The sequence below is a fragment of the Arachis hypogaea genome, chromosome 11 (genome assembly GCF_003086295.3).
Source record: "Arachis hypogaea cultivar Tifrunner chromosome 11, arahy.Tifrunner.gnm2.J5K5, whole genome shotgun sequence".
NCBI lineage: Eukaryota > Viridiplantae > Streptophyta > Magnoliopsida > Fabales > Fabaceae > Arachis > Arachis hypogaea.
Genome location: NC_092046.1, coordinates 85,090,646 through 85,096,382, shown reverse-complemented (window position 1 = coordinate 85,096,382; position 5,737 = coordinate 85,090,646). Strand labels below are relative to the sequence as shown.

The window sequence follows — 5,737 nt, the reverse complement described above, 5'->3', positions numbered from 1 at the left end:
TCCTTTATCTCCCCCCTCTTCTTCTACTCACACAGGGATCCCTATACTGTGATATAAAGGATCTCTATTATTATTATTATTTTTCTGTCCATTCTTCCTTGTATATGAGCAGGAGCAAGGATAAGAACATTCTTGTGGAAGCAGATCCAGAACCTGAAAGGACTCTGAAGAGAAAATTAAGAGAAGCTAAAATACAACAATCCAGAGGTAACCTTTCAGAAATTTTCGAACAGGCAGAAGAGATGGCAGCCGAAAATAATAATAATGTAAGGAAGATGCTTGGTGACTTCACTGCACCTAATTCCAATTTACATGGAAGAAGCATCTCCATTCCTGCCATTGGAGCAAACAACTTTGAGCTGAAACCTCAATTAGTTTCTCTGATGCAGCAGAACTGCAAGTTTCATGGACTTCCATCTGAAGATCCTTTTCAGTTCTTAACTGAATTCTTGCAGATATGTGATACTGTTAAGACTAATGGAATAGATCCTGAAGTCTACAGGCTCATGCTTTTCCCCTTTGCTGTAAGAGACAGAGCTAGATTATGGTTGGATTCTCAACCCAAAGACAGCCTGAACTCTTGGGATAAGCTGGTCACGGCTTTCTTAGCCAAGTACTTTCCTCCTCAAAAGCTGAGCAAGCTTAGAGCTGATGTTCAAACCTTCAGACAGAAAGAAGGTGAATCCCTCTATGAAGCTTGGGAAAGATACAAACAGTTGACCAAAAAGTGTCCTTCTGACATGCTTTCAGAATGGACCATCCTGGATATATTCTATGATGGTTTATCTGAGCTATCAAAGATGTCACTGGACACTTCTGCAGGTGGATCCATACACCTAAAGAAAACGCCTGCAGAAGCTCAAGAACTCATTGACATGGTTGCTAATAACCAGTTCATGTACACTTCTGAAAGGAATCCTGTGAGTAATGGGACGCCTATGAAGAAGGGAGTTCTTGAAGTTGATACTCTGAATGCCATATTGGCTCAAAATAAAATATTGACCCAGCAAGTCAATATGATCTCTCAGAGTCTGCATGGAATGCAAGCTGCATCCAACAGTACTCAAGAGACATCTTTTGAAGAAGAAGCCTATGATCCTGAGAACCCTGCAATAGCAGAGGTGAATTACTTAGGTGAACCTTATGGAAACACCTATAACTCAACATGGAGAAATCATCCAAATTTCTCATGGAAGGATCAAAAGCCCCAACAAGGCTTTAATAATGGTGGAAGAAACAGGTTTAGCAATAGCAAGCCTTTTCCATCATCAACTCAGCAACAGACAGAGAACTCTGAACAAAATGCTTCTAATTTAGCAAATCTAGTCTCTGATCTATCTAAGGCCACTGTAAGTTTCATGAATGAAACAAGGTCTTCCATTAGAAATCTGGAAGCACAAGTGGGCCAGCTGAGTAAAAGGATCACTGAAATCCCTCCTAGTACTCTCCCAAGCAATACAGAAGAGAACCCAAAAGGAGAGTGCAAGGCCATTGACATAAGTGCCATGGCCGAACCTGTGAGGAGAGGAGAGGACGTGAATCCCAAGGAGGAAGACCTCCTGGGACGTCCAGTGGTCAATAAGGAGCTTCCCTCTGGGGAACCAAAGGACTCTGAGGCTCATCTAGAGACCATAGAGATTCCATTGAACCTCCTTATGCCCTTCATGATCTCTGATGAGTATTCCTCTTCTGAAGAGAATGAGGATGTCACTGAAGAGCAAACTGCCAAGTTTCTTGGTGCAATCATGAAGCTAAATGCCAAATTATTTGGCATTGATACTTGGGAAGTTGAACCTCCCTTGTTTATCAATGAACTAAGTGATCTGGATCAACTGACATTGCCTCAGAAGAGACAGGATCCTGGAAAGTTCATAATACCCTGTACCATAGGCACCATGATCTTTAAGGCTCTGTGTGACCTTGGTTCAGGAATAAACCTCATACCCCTCTCTGTAATAGAGAAACTGGGAATCTATGGGGTGCAAGCTGCTAAAATCTCACTAGAGATGGCAGACAGCTCAAGAAGACAGGCTTATGGACACGTAGAAGATGTATTGGTAAAAGTTGAGGGCCTTTACATCCCTGCTGATTTCATAGTCCTGGATACTGGAAAGGAAGAGGATGAATCCATCATCCTAGGAAGACCTTTCCTGGCCACAGCAAGAGCTGTGATTGATGTTGACAGAGGTAAAATAGTCCTTCAATGGAATGAGAACTCCCTTGTATTCAAAACTCAAGGATCTCCCTCTGCAACCATGGAGAGGAAGCATGAAAAGCTTCTCTCAAAGCAGAGTCAACCAGAGCCCCCACAGTCAAACTCTAAGTTTGGTGTTGGGAGGCCACAACCAAACTCTAAGTTTGGTATTGAACTCCCATATCCAAACTCTAAGTTTGGTGTTGGAGAGTCTCAACAAAGCTCTCCACATCTGTGAGGCTCCATGAGAGCCCACTGTCAAGCTATTGACATTAAAGAAGCGCTTGTTGGGAGGCAACCCAATGTTTATCTAATTCTTATTTTTATTGTTTTTCATGTTTTCTTAGGTTCATGATCATGAGGAGTCACAAAATAAATATAAAAATTGAAAACGGAATCAAAAACAGCAGAAGAGAAATCACACCCTGGAGGAGCATTTGTCTGGCGTTCAAACGCCAGGACAGAGCATAGTTCTGGCGCTGAACGCCCAGAATAGGAGCATCCTGGCGCTGAACGTCCAGAACAAGCATGGTTCTGGCGTTCAACGCCAGAATTGGCAGCAAATGGGTGTTGAACGCCCAAAATGGGCACCAACCTGGCGCTGAACGCCCAGAGTTGTGTGCAAAGGCATTTTACATGCCTAATTTGGTGCAGGGATGTAAATGCCTTGATACCTCAGGATCTGTGGACCTCACAGGATCACCTCAGGATCTGTGGACCCCACAGGATCCCCACCTACCTCATCATCTCTCTTCCCATTCATGATCATCCCTTCTACTTTCCAATTACCACTCACATCCATACACCCACTACCTTCAAAATTCAACATCTCTCTCCCACCCAATCCCACCCATATGGCCGAACACACACTCCCATCCATCTCCTCCATATCTTCTTCTTATTCTTCAGTCTTTCTTCTTTTGCTCGAGGGCGAGCAACATTCTAAGTTTGGTGTGGTAAAAGCATAGCTTTTTTGTTTTTTCCATAACCATTGATGGTACCTAAGGCCAGAGAAACCTCTAGAAAGAGGAAAGGGAAGACAAAAGCTTCCATCAAGGGTCTATAGCTCAGTGGTAGAACATTTGACTGCAAATCAAGAGATCCCTGAGATACCTCAGGGGATACATTTTCTTCCACACAATTATTGGAAGCAACTAAGGGTGGAACATCTAGAGCACTCCATCATCCTTCATGAAATCAGAGAAGATCTAAAAGCAATGAAGGAGGAGCAGCAAAGACAAGGAAGAGACATAGAAGAACTCAAGGACATCACTAAGGTGGACTCATTCCTTGTTCTTACTTCTTCTATTTTTCGTTTTCTATGTTATGTACTTATCTGTGTTTGTGTCTTCATTACATGATCATTAGTAGTTAGTAACTTTGTCTTAAAGATATGAATGTCCTATGAATCCATCACCTCTCTTAAATGAAAAATGTTTTAAATCAAAAGAACAAGAAGTACATGAGTTTCGAATTTATCCTTGAACTTAGCTTAATTATATTGATGTGGTGACAACGCTTCTTGTTTTCTGAATGTATGCTTGAACAGTGCATATGTCTTTTGAAGTTGTTGTTTAAGAATGTTAAATATGTTGGCTCTTGAAAGAATGATGACTAGGAGACATGTTATTTGATAATCTGAAAAATCATAAAAATGATTCTTGAAGCAAGAAAAAGCAGCAAAGAACAAAGCTTGCAGAAAAAAAAAAATAGGCGAAAAAAAAATAGAAAGAAAAAGAAAAAGCAAGCAGAAAAAGCCAATAACCCTTAAAACCAAAAGGCAAGGGCAAATAAAAAAGGATCCCAAGGCTTTGAGCATCAGTGGATAGGAGGGCCTAAAGGAATAAAATCCTGGTCTAAGCGGCTAAACCAAGCTGTCCCTAACCATGTGCTTGTGGCGTGTAGGTGTCAAGTGAAAACTTGAGACTGAGCGGTTAAAGTCAAGGTCCAAAGCAAAAAAAAAAAAAAAAAAAAAAGAGTGTGCTTAAGAACCCTGGACACCTCTAATTGGGGACTTTAGCAAAGCTGAGTCACAATCTGAAAAGGTTCACCCAATTATGTGTCTGTGGCATTTATGTATCCGGTGGTAATACTGGAAAACAGAGTGCTTAGGGCCACGGCCAAGACTCATAAAGAAGCTGTGTTCAAGAATCATCATACTAAACTAGGAGAGTCAATAACACTATTCGAAATCTGAAGTTCCTAAAGATGCCAATCATTCTAAACTTCAATGGATAAAGTGAGATGCCAAAACTATTCAAGAGGCAAAAAGCTATAAGTCCCGCTCATATGATTGAAGCTATGTTTCATTGATAGTTTGGAATTTATAGTATATTCTCTTCTTTTTATCATATTTGATTTTCAGTTGCTTGGGGACAAGCAACAATTTAAGTTTGGTGTTGTGATGAGCGGATAATTTATACGCTTTTTGGCATTGTTTTTAGTATGTTTTTAGTAGGATCTAGTTACTTTTAGGGATGTTTTCATTAGTTTTTATGTTAAATTCACATTTCTGGGCTTTACTATGAGTTTGTGTGTTTTTCTGTGATTTCAGGTATTTTCTGGCTGAAATTGAGGGACTTGAGCAGAAATCAGATTCAGAGGTTGAAAAAGGACTGCTGATGCTGTTGGATTCTGACCTCCCTGCACTCAAAGTGGATTTTCTGGAGCTACAGAACTCGAAATGGCGCGCTTCCAATTGCGTTGGAAAGTAGACATCCAGGGCTTTCCAGCAATGTATAATAGTCCATACTTTGCCCAAGAATTGACGACGTAAACTGGCGTTCAACGCCAGCCTTCTGCCCAAATCTGGCGTCCAGCGCCAGAAAAGGATCCAAAACCAGAGTTGAACGCCCAAACTGGCACAGAACTTGGCGTTCAACTCCACAAATGGCCTCTGCACGTGCTACACTCAGGCTCAGCCCAAACACACACCAAGTGGGCCCAGGAAGTGGATTTATGCATCAATTACTTACTCATGTAAACCCTAGTGACTAGTTTATTATAAATAGGACCTCTTACTATTGTATTAGGCATCTTGGGATTACCTTATGATCCTTTGATCACGTTTTGGGGGCTGGCCATCTCGGCCATGCCTGGACCTTCACTTATGTATTTTCAACGGTAGAGTTTCTACACTCCATAGATTAAGGTGTGGAGCTCTGCTGTTCCTCAAGGATTAATGCAAAGTACTACTGTTTTCTATTCAATTCTTCTTATTTCGCTTCTAAGATATCTATTCGCACCCAAGAACGTGATGAAGGTGATGATTATGTGTGACGCTCATCATCCTTCTCCCTTATGAACGCGTGCCTGACAAACACTTCCGTTCTACATGAAATAAGCTAGAATGAGTATCTCTTAGATCTCTTAACCAGAATCTTCGTGGCGTAAGCTAGAATGATGGCGGCGTTCAAGAGAATCCGGAAGGTCTAAACCTTGTCTGTGGTATTCTGAGTAGGATTCAATGATTGAATGACTGTGACGAGCTTCAAACTCGCGAGTGCTGGGCGCTAGTGACAGACGCAAAAGGAGGGTGAATCC

The 5,737-nt window shown here is 41.5% G+C and overlaps 1 non-coding gene across 1 annotated transcript; it reads right to left on the bottom strand.

The window, feature by feature from the left end:
• Positions 1-638: 638 nt before the first annotated feature.
• On the bottom strand, positions 639-746 carry LOC112724620 (small nucleolar RNA R71). Its single transcript, XR_003163775.1, has one exon. It is a non-coding gene; the product is annotated as a small nucleolar RNA R71 (small nucleolar RNA).
• Between the last annotated feature and the right edge of the window lie 4,991 nt (positions 747-5,737).